This window comes from Anser cygnoides, chromosome 7 (genome assembly GCF_040182565.1).
Source record: "Anser cygnoides isolate HZ-2024a breed goose chromosome 7, Taihu_goose_T2T_genome, whole genome shotgun sequence".
In the NCBI taxonomy this organism is placed as follows: domain Eukaryota; kingdom Metazoa; phylum Chordata; class Aves; order Anseriformes; family Anatidae; genus Anser; species Anser cygnoides.
This window is the reverse complement of record NC_089879.1, coordinates 18,485,204-18,495,589: the sequence shown is the minus strand read 5'-3', so window position 1 is coordinate 18,495,589 and position 10,386 is coordinate 18,485,204.

Here is a 10,386-nt window from a genome sequence, read left to right as displayed (position 1 = left end):
GCTGGCTACACATCAGCCACAGGCAAAGTGACCCTTAGCTCTCCTCCTGTAAAGTATCTTGTGGTCTTTCTGGATGAACCATCTCTTCAGAGGAGTGTAAAACACTTCAGACCCATATGAATGTGTTGGGGATGTGCCAGGTCACAGCAGTTGAGGGTCTGGCCATTTTCACGCTCACAAGTAAAAGGATCTTCTGTGAATGACCAGCCCTCAGGACATACTCCGCCCTGGTGTGCATGAGCCACATGCTTGATGTGTAAATTGAACCAGAGTTACTAAAAAGATTTGGGTGTCAGAAAAAAAATCATTGGAGGAGACCAAGAAGTGTGGTGGTGAAGGAACACATTCTTCAAAGGAGGAATGAAGGGAAGAAATACATCCTGCTGACAAGAAATGGAAGATGGGAAATACCCAGAGTAATTTAGCTTCCACTGCAGTCCAGTTGTTCAGCCTCAATAAACAGTAGGTGGTGAGATCAGCAAGAGGATATTGACTGAGGATGTGGATGGAGAGGAGCTGGAAAGGGATGGGCTTTTTGGTTGATGAATAAGGGAATTTAGGGAAGGAATGGGACAACTGATTTGGACTGAGTTGAATTTCTGTAATAGAACAGTGAAAAAAGAAGTAAAAGATTTTACAGAATGATCAACACAAAACCTATTGTTTTGTCTCAATCTATCTTTCTGATTCAAATACCTTTTAGACAAGAAAGTTTTCCTTAATCAGATTATTTTAAGTGTAAAATGGCAAACTGAAATGCTGAAGAATTTTTGAGGCTTGCTTCATTTTTTACTTCTGAAATTGTTGACTGGATTCAGCCAAATATGTGGCTAATTTCAATCCACCTGAGTTTTGGTTGTGTTTGTTAAAAAAAAAAAAAAAAAAAAAAAAGACAACCGTCACCCAGAAGCAGTGTGGGACAGATGTGGAGTGGCTGTTTCCAACACATGGTCACCCCGGAGGAGAAGATGTCACAGACAGTAACTGGGGAAGACAGAGCAGCACGGAGCACTGGCTCTGTCTGCTGCAGACCAGGAGCAAGCTAGGAAGGACCTACAGAAGTAAAGGCATACCTAGAGAGGTGCTCAGGATCTCCACTAGCAACACTGGGTGTATTAATACACACTGCATGGGATAGGAAAGCAAATTTCTGGTGCCTCCAGCTACTCCACCGTGTCCCTGGCAGCCTCCCAGACCACAGCAAGCTCTTCACGGTGAGGTGTCAGACAGAAAAAGCACATTTCCCTCCCCAGGAATTGAGGTGTCCATGTCTTCACATGGTGTAAACTTGCCCCATTCCTCTCACTGTAGTGCCAGTTCCCACCTGGAGCAGATTGCCCTCAGGACAGCTGTCTGGGAAGGTGGTGGTATGTGTAAGTGCTATAGAAGTTGTTCTGCTTCCACTGTTGCACACCATATCCCAGACCATTCGGCAGCATGCATACAAGAGCAGGTTTGAAATTATATGGTACATGGTATAACCCTCTCTCCAGCCCTTTCTCTCCTCCTTTCCTTGCAGAGCAGTCTACAGTGCAGAACAGAAAGGAACTGGGGGACAGTTCAGGGAGGCCCTTCAGAGCAATGGGGGTTAACCTGTAATGAAGGATAAAGCAAGGGCAGAAAATGTTTGAAATCGATGCTATTTGGCACACAAGGGAGACAGACCAGAGCTGGAAGTAGAAAGTAATCTGTGGAGCATATCTTGGGCCTGGCCGTACTGAGATTGCTCCTAAATCTGGTTCTGCTGGTGTAAACTTCCTCAGGATGGTCAGACTATCCTAAGAAATAACAGCTAGGTGCAGCTTAGCCAAAATGTTGCAATAACTCAGCAGTTCTCTGCTCACACTGGGCCCTGCTGGTAGATGGTGCTCGCTCCTTACACACATAAACTAACCCAGAGCCTAACTAGTCCACTTGTTAGCTGTTCAGCGCACAGGGTTTGTAGCACAATGGCCTCATATACACATCTGTTTAATTCTAAACCAAGTGAGCCTCTCCCCCCCCCAATATTCTTGCACGGACAACACAATTCTTCAAATGCCTTAACAGCTAGAGCCTAACTAAGAAATAATACCCCCCTCCAGCAATCCCGATATTTTCTACATTGTTTCATCCAGAACCGTGAGGAAAAGTAATGACAGAGAACAGGAGGTCAACTAAAGAGCCCTTTTTGGCGCTGGGGAGCTGTTTGCCGTTGGCTGATGTTCTCTGCCTGTCCTGCAGCCTTCCCCAGCTCTGCTCATACTGGATTTGGTCTCCAGCGGCCTCCCACCCCCTGACTGCAGCGCAATCTCCCCCTCAGCCTTGCCGCAGTGCCCCACGAGAAAACAAGCTATGCAAGGCACAGGATGACTGGCATGGATGAGACACTGCTGCTTCCAAACAAGCCATTTTCTCTTCCCTTTTCCCAGAGGGAAAACGCTGCCAAAATCAATCTATTTCCACAAAAGACGTCAATCTTGACACAGCTCCGATTTCCAATGGGAAAAAGCATTAATCTCCAGCAGATCCCTAGAACAGCTCTGCCGGGGAGTTTACATTCTCCATTATGCTCCCACTGGATGTTCTAATATAGATCTCATGTGTCCCTTCCAAGGAGTGAAGCTCAAATTTCTCTACGGTGCCATTTCTTGATTAATATTATGGGTAGCGCTAGATAAGAGTTGATTTACACGCCAAGCTCAATAGCAGATTTAATAAAATTCTCTGTGCTTCCTAGCTGGCGCACCCAGAGTGTGATTTTATTGGCCTTTTAGATTGCTAGCTGCCTTTTATACACACCTTTTATACAAATGTAAAACAGATTATACGTAGGACTGTCTACACATACAAACATATGTATATACACACATTTGTGTATGTATCTATACACATATGACTCTAATACACACATTTTACTTATGGCTTCCTGATTCTTTACAACTGAGCGGGCAGCGAGTGTTGAAGTATGCAGTGACCTTGCTTAAATTCACACACATAAATGCAAATTTCAGAGCAATAAACTCTGACCTGCTTCTGTAAGTGGCAAAGAAATCAGGGTTGATTGTTTTGTTTTCTTAACGTTCATAGCATGCCAACTGGCAGTCAAGAACAAACTGAACCGAAGCTACAGGGTGACTTGAAAATCAAAGGACCAAATGAAAAAAGAAGTAAGTTCAGCTCATGTGCCATCTGCTCCTTGCTCTTCCACATTCTTATCATCTCCCACTCAAGGTACAGCACCTGTCAGCTGCTGCATCCCCTTTGCATTTGCCAGAGCTGCCACGGTCTCACTACCATGTGGGCTGCAGCCATGCGTGTAGGAAGATGCAGGGGTAGCTTATGGTGGGAGGGAGATGCCTGTTGCAAGAAACCAAGGTTCCTGTGAGGAAACCTGGAGAACCAGGCACACTCACCAGTGCCTGGAAGCTAAATGCAAGGCTTGCTGCTGTTGTTCCCTGCAGACAGTACAACAGAAGAGGAGCTTCAGAGTTCCCAGGCCTTGCTCACTGCAATAGGAGGCCTCAACTTGCACTGCTCTTTGTTCCCCTCACTGTTCTTCTAGGAATGCTTCACCCTTAGTAGTAGTAGTAGTAGTGGTGGTGGTGGTGGTGGTGGTGGTGGTGGTAGTAGTGTCATTATGCATATGTAAAATGCTGTTCTCCTTGGGTTGCTCTGCCCTTTGCTCTGCAGTACTTGGGTCAGGCTTCCAGAAGGGTTGCCTGCACTCCTGAAAGCAAAGCAAAGGCCAGTCTCTGTGTTTGTTCCCAGGACCTAAAGCTGTGCCTTTCACTCCCCTACTCATTTGTATCTGGGCCCTTTCTGGTATGGCAGCACTTATGCACAGGTGGTATTATAAATAAATTTTAGCAGAACAACAATAAATTGTCATGAAGTTGTTTTTTTTTGTTGCTTGGAAAATATAAACTAAAAAAAAAAATAAAAATAAAGAAGTTGTAAGTATTCCCTGGCTTCCAGTGGGCAGGAAATATAAAGTCCCCAGCTGATGTGTTCTGCTGAGCGTGTCAGTTCCTGACTCTTTTCATATTCAGCAGCCACTTCATAACCTTAGCACTTGGGTAGTTCTCTGGTGGGAGATTGAGAGGTGCTGCTCCAGGACACCGGAGGCAAGTAAAGGAGATTTTTAAGAGCTTAATAACTGTTTGGTGACTCAGCACAGAGAGGAGGCTCCTCGGCTCCCTTCGCCCTGCCAGCGCTGACTGCGGCTGCTGCTGTGTCACATAGGTGCAGGCACCACGCGAGCTGGCAGTGATGGTGGTGGGACACGCCACTCAGGTCATGGCTGCGTGCTGCCGCTCCGCAGCAGCGTGGCTTGGACTTTTCCAGAGTTTGGTGGGTTATCTCTGCAGAGCCGTGAGGGATCTGCAGAAACCTTGCCAAAAGGCGCTGGCTGCTCCCACCCCGCTCCGGGCCGGCTTCCAGGAGAAGACATCTCTGAGGGGAGCAAAGACTTCCGGTGCCTCGCAACGCTGTGAGCGCTGCTCGCTGAGGGGGTCACCCAACACTTCATTTCTGTAGGAATTTTCCTAAATGACTTCCTTTAGCAATTCTTTAAAGTGACTTGCTCATGCAAGCTCAGACAATGTGTTAGAAAAGCAAATTGTGTCTTCTCTAGAAATGCTTGTGGTCAGAGCAAGAAGGGGCGCTGAGAAGCAGCGAGGCAGTGCAGAGACATTCCACACCTGGCTGCACCATTTTGCTGAAGGTGCAGCCCCTGAGAGAAACAGGGTGAGAGCAAACCTCTCTTACATGTGCTATCCACCTACATAAATCCCACCCCACAACCTTACAAGCACTGGGATGTTTTGCAGCACGAGCTACAAAGACTCAGAGGAAGATTCCAGAAAGAGACCAGGCCTGCTGCTGTGTTTGAGCTGCAGGAAGCCTTCCAGCCTTCACATCGTGTTTTGCTACCAGAGACAAGCTCCTCATGGGGTATCAGCACGGGTTTCGTCTCAGCCTTCCCTGCGCTTTACTTTTTAGCAGACACAGAGCATGCGCTTGGCCTGACAAGAAATCCTGACCCGGTGTCTGTGTCTGGGTGGTGAGGGGCTCCGCAGGTCCCCAAGGTTGCTTCCATGTGGAAGGACATTTGCCAAAGTCTGAGCAATTGGGATTGCAGCATGAAAGGCAGAGATAATCTAATTTAATTCCTCTGAAAGCAAATGTTCAAAGAGCTTGGATCTGCAGGTCCTAAGTAACTAGTAAAACAAAGCAACTGAAAAGTCCAAGGGGAGCATACTTGGCCAAGTTCTAACATTGGTTATGCAGCATAAATCCAAAATAAGCCCACAGACTTTGTCTTCTATGTCATTAAATCCACATACCTGAAACTATTTAGGCTTTTTTCTTAATTATCTTTTTTCAAGATGGAGAAAATGACCTGCAGTCATTTGGACCTGATTCTGCTGTTTTTACAGAGCGTGGTGTGTATGACAAGTGATAGCATGCAGTTATGCTAAAGATAAGCTCTCGGTGTAAAAGGAATAAAGCATTAGATCAATTTCTTTTTCAGATACAATGTTTTCGGAGCCATGGTTTTCACAAATATATTGGATTGAGAAGTCAAGTAAGGTAAAAGAATAGATTTTTCCTAGTTTGGAATACAATTGCATTAAAAATTGTTTCTTCACCTTGGTTTTTGATGAAATCTTGTGCCAAAGATAAAACAAAACAAAACAAACAAAAACACAAGCAAACAAAAAAAACACCCAAAAAGCACACACACAAAAAATCCAACCAACCAACAAAAAAAAAAACACCTACCAGTAACCAGTGTGACTATCTTGCACAGGAAAGGCAAATGCAGATCTGAACACAGGCTCCTTCCCCAAACCCACAGAACACAGTTGTATGATTTTTTGCCCATCACTGAGACACAAATATTGTGCTGATCAGAGCACATGATGTACCTTTCCCCTACTCGCCGGGCTCTCTTGCTTTTTTTTTTTTTTTTTCCTGATTATATTGAGGCAGTGCTCTGCACCATGCACAGCTGCTAAAATAAATAAAAAAGAAAAAGAAAAAAGCAAGCTGCAGAGGTTTAATACAAAACAGGCAGCGTGACCAAAAATACCACATTTATAGATTCATATCTTGAGCCTAATTCAAATCCATCACAGAACAGTCCCTGAAGGAAAATGTACATAAAAGACTTGTCCGGGTTGGCTGCTGCACATACTTCTTTCCGTGGTTTTCAGGCACTGATATTGCCAAAGCATCACTGCTGGGCACCCTCATACCTTCACCTTCTAATCATCAAGGCTCACGGCTGCTAGGGACAGATTCCAGCAGCAGTGCCATGACTTGCCCTCAGTGCTTCAGTATGGCTAGGTGGAATAACAGGTCTTCTGCTCCTCTGCAGAGCCTATCTTCCATGGCTCTGAGAGGCTGTTAGAACTGGTCAAAAAAAATAAAAATCTCTTCCTGAGAACTGCTGATGTTTTGCCATTTTATGCCATTACTAATTGGCTCAGGGGAAGTCAGAATATCGTAATTTCTTGCAGGAAGATAATTTCTGCAAAAAATATTTGATTCAAGAATATATTTCATTACAGAAAGATAAAAACATCTACTTCTGATGTTGCTCTGCTGTGCTATGTTGTTGGATCATATTTGAAATCATAAAGTCAAAACAAGCTGTTTTACTTTATCAAAACTACAGGCTTCAACATGTAGAAAATGAAACATTCAAGCGCTATTGAAAGGCACTGAAACGGTCACCTCGGAGCCTTTTGTCTTTCCCACTGCAGGTTAACCAGCATGGCCATGTTCCCACTGAATGCTGGATTCCAAGAAAATCAGTCTGGCAGATAACCATTCCTTTCAGATCTGTTTGCTACAGGGCCAAGTATAATCCTCCCTCTTGTCTTTCTGCTACCTGCCCTCACGCAGGGTGATGGCATTGCTATTTGGGATGAGCCTGTGCAGACAGACCCCCAGAATAAGCACAGGCAGGTGCCACGGGACAGAGGTGGAAGAGCAGTACAGGCCCCAGCAGCGATTTCGCTGTGTGAAGTGCACTTCACGTGAGGGCTGGGAAGCTTCTGAGATGGAGGAGGTGCTTGAGAGCAACAGAGAAAGAAACATGCTGTCAGGATGTGGGATTGTTTGCCAGATGATCGATATCTGTGAATGATTCCCCCAGCAAAGCAGGATAATCTGAAGAATGGCAAATAAAAAAGTGAATAGCAGGTAAGTGATAACTTGTCAGAGTATTTAGAGGTGAATGAGAATTTCTGCTGCAATATTTATGCAATTAAAAATAGTTTTCGTGAAAGTCAAGGTTTTCAGGGGAAGTTTGGAGAAATGTTTATATTATGTATTAGGGAGTAAAATCATAAATGAAAGATTGGAGATGAAATGGACCCTGCTCAGTGCCTGTACAAGCTCCCAGATCCTTCTTCATGCTCTCAGTGTCTTTCTTGAGCTAGGCACTGTGGAGGAACTATAAACCCCATGAACCCCACTTGTTCCAATAAGCCACAGATAGGCCACAACAGCAGTGCAGCACAGGAGATGGTCCAGCCTGGGAAACCAAGGTCAGGGTGGATTGCTGGAACTACAGTTCCTATGAGTCACTCTGACATGTAGACAGATGCAATTCTCTGATAATTTGAACAGAACAAACAATTTTGTCATCTCCTGACTGAATTCTTTCCAAACTCTTCATTGCACTAGAAAACATTAAATTCAGACTTCTGTCCTAATTTGGAATGAAAACAAATATCCGAGTATTGGGAATCTCTCCTTCTTTCTCCTGAATGAAAGTCGAACCGTCAAGCAGCTCTGCCTGCTGGCTGGGCTGAGGAGTGTGTGTGTGTGAGCCACACGCTTCCAGCCTGATGCCCTGCTCCCTACGCCTCTCTCTGGCAGTCCCTGCCACACAGCAAATATCCCTTTGAGGCTTTTAAAGAGAGACAAAAATGGAGTGGAACGTTGTACCGTTTGCTGCTGTGCCCTGTGAGGGTTTTCAGAACAGTGTCCAGATTGCTCATTGCAATCAACTACCCTTTATTCATTGAGGTTAAGGGAAACCAGACATTTGAGATACTCATGTCACAAGCATCTTGTGGCTTTTCTGCCTTCTCTTCCAAGGCAGATAGATTGCTGAAGGCCAGATGGCACTCCAAGACACACTGCTGTGAATCAAGAGCATTTCACCAATCCCAAAACGCAGAATGAGCAGAATCAGGCCCTCCCACCCAAGACACAGTATTGCTGGAGATATAGCTGGGGACTTCCATTTGTTTGCAATTAGGTGCTGGCACTGGGAAAGCCCTGAAGTCCCCGCGGTCTCTGGGCAGCAGATAAAGCTTTTGTTTTTGCACAGACAAAAGGCAGAGCGGGCCAAACCAACATACAGTGTGTGAGCACTGGGAAGCCTGATGAAAGGCAATAAAGAATGTCCAAAGTCAGCAACAAATAATATGGCAGCAGGAAAGAGAAATCTTAAAGCAGTTAAAAGTGAGGAAGGAGGGAGGAAAACCGGAAGAGAGGAGGAGCCAGGATGGCTGGGTGCCCAAAGCAGTGATACACAGGGTGAGCGCTGCTGAGACTCACGTGGGAGCAGGCCACACGGGAGCTGTGCAGAGCAAGCTGCACAGCACAGACCTGCTCATCTCCTGCTGCCAGCACCCCTCTCCAGGCCCTATCTCTTGTAACTGAATGACTGGGAAGCCTCGCTTCTCCTTGTCACTTCTCTGCTATCTTTTTGCATTACTCCACCTCTCCAAGGGACTGAAATACTTCCTGTTAGCCAAGTCTTGCAGATGGTGAAAAAGGAGAATGTGAAATGAGATGATCTCTATTTCTTTGCTTGCTTGACATGCCATCCCGCAGCTGGTGCAATGCTTCTCCAGCACCCAACGAGGAGATTAGAGACTTGCATTCCTTGCAACATGTAAGCTCGATTAAGAGCCCAGAAGAGCAGATCTTCGACCATGAGACTTGTCAGGTAGGGACTTTCTTTATCATTCTGTGTTTGTGCAACTCCTGCACAACGGGACCTTATCACAGCTACAAGAAAAATGGACAGAGACAAAATCAGACTGGGAGGTGAAATACAAGAAGAGGAGAGTGCAGACTGGTACAGTAGGTAGGGGTAGATTGCTTTGCAGGCAATCAAGAGAAACACTGGGACAGCTGTGCTAAGGAAAGGACTGAAAGTTACTATGAGGACCTTAATCTTGAATGTGGACACTGAGCATAATGGCAGTCATCCATCTGCTGTCGTGGCTGTAGATTCTGGCATGCAGCATTTGATTCCTATTTGCATTCATAGTATTTATATTTTGAAAGAAAAAAAAAATTCTTTTTCTTCCTTCTCTTCCAAATAGTTTGTGCAGAACTATTTTACTAGTGCTCTGCCCTGTGGGAAGGCTCTAATTTGGAAAACATGGGCCAGGCTATACAATGGGGCTTGGCATTTGCTCACGTAAGTAGTCCTCCCTTTGCGCAGGAATTGTACTGTATAATCCAAAGTCTTTTATGTGCCTCTGTGGCACTCAGAAGTAGGCAGATAGCGTGTGCCGAATATTAAACTTCTGTTGGTTTATGTGTAGCTGTGGCACTGCGTGTTGAAGGACTTGGCAATCTGGCAACTCGAGTTTTGTTACACACTCTGAACAACATCCAGAGCGTCCTTTCTTCAGCTTCTCTGTTTTTACAGGCAATGTACAAACATGTTTCACCACAGCCAAAATCTTCTTCCAGGCGCTGCAATAAATCATGCAGCACGTTTGGCAGCTGGAAGTGATTGTGGATCTTTGGGTGGAAGACTCACACAAGCTTTTGAGGTTTCAGTCAGCTACAGCAGCATTTTAAACCTCTGCCCTGTTCTTAGGTTATGTTTTCCGCCTTTTGACAGCCTGTGCTAGACTTTGCCCTCAGTTCAAACTGGAGGTAGGCCAAGGTGGTCCCGTCTGGGCTTGACAGAAGCCTGAAGCACCCTCTGGGCTCTGCCAGCTCACAAGGCCAGCACGCCAGGGCCACGCTGCCCGGGTGCTGGCAGTCGGAAGGCAATAATAAGAGGTCACCGCTTCTCCTAGGCAGCTTCTGTGAGGAATGGCTTTGGAGGGTGAAGCTGGAAGGAATGTGAGCTGAGGACACGCTGACGTGCCAAAGGGTGGTGCTGTGGCAGGCAGTGAAAGACAGATCAAACTTCACTGGTGGGAATGGGCCCAAGAACATAAGCCAAGCAATTCAGCAGCAATATTCAGGCAGCTCCTCTCTGAAAGGACTCTGATCCTGCTCCGATACAGTGGATGCAAAAGAGAAATGGAATTGTCCCACCACCTCTGGAAACAGACCCCTGGGCCCTGTTCCAGAGAGCACCGACAAGGGTGAGGACGCAGGGTGGTAGTGCTGGCTGGCAGAGTGACAGAG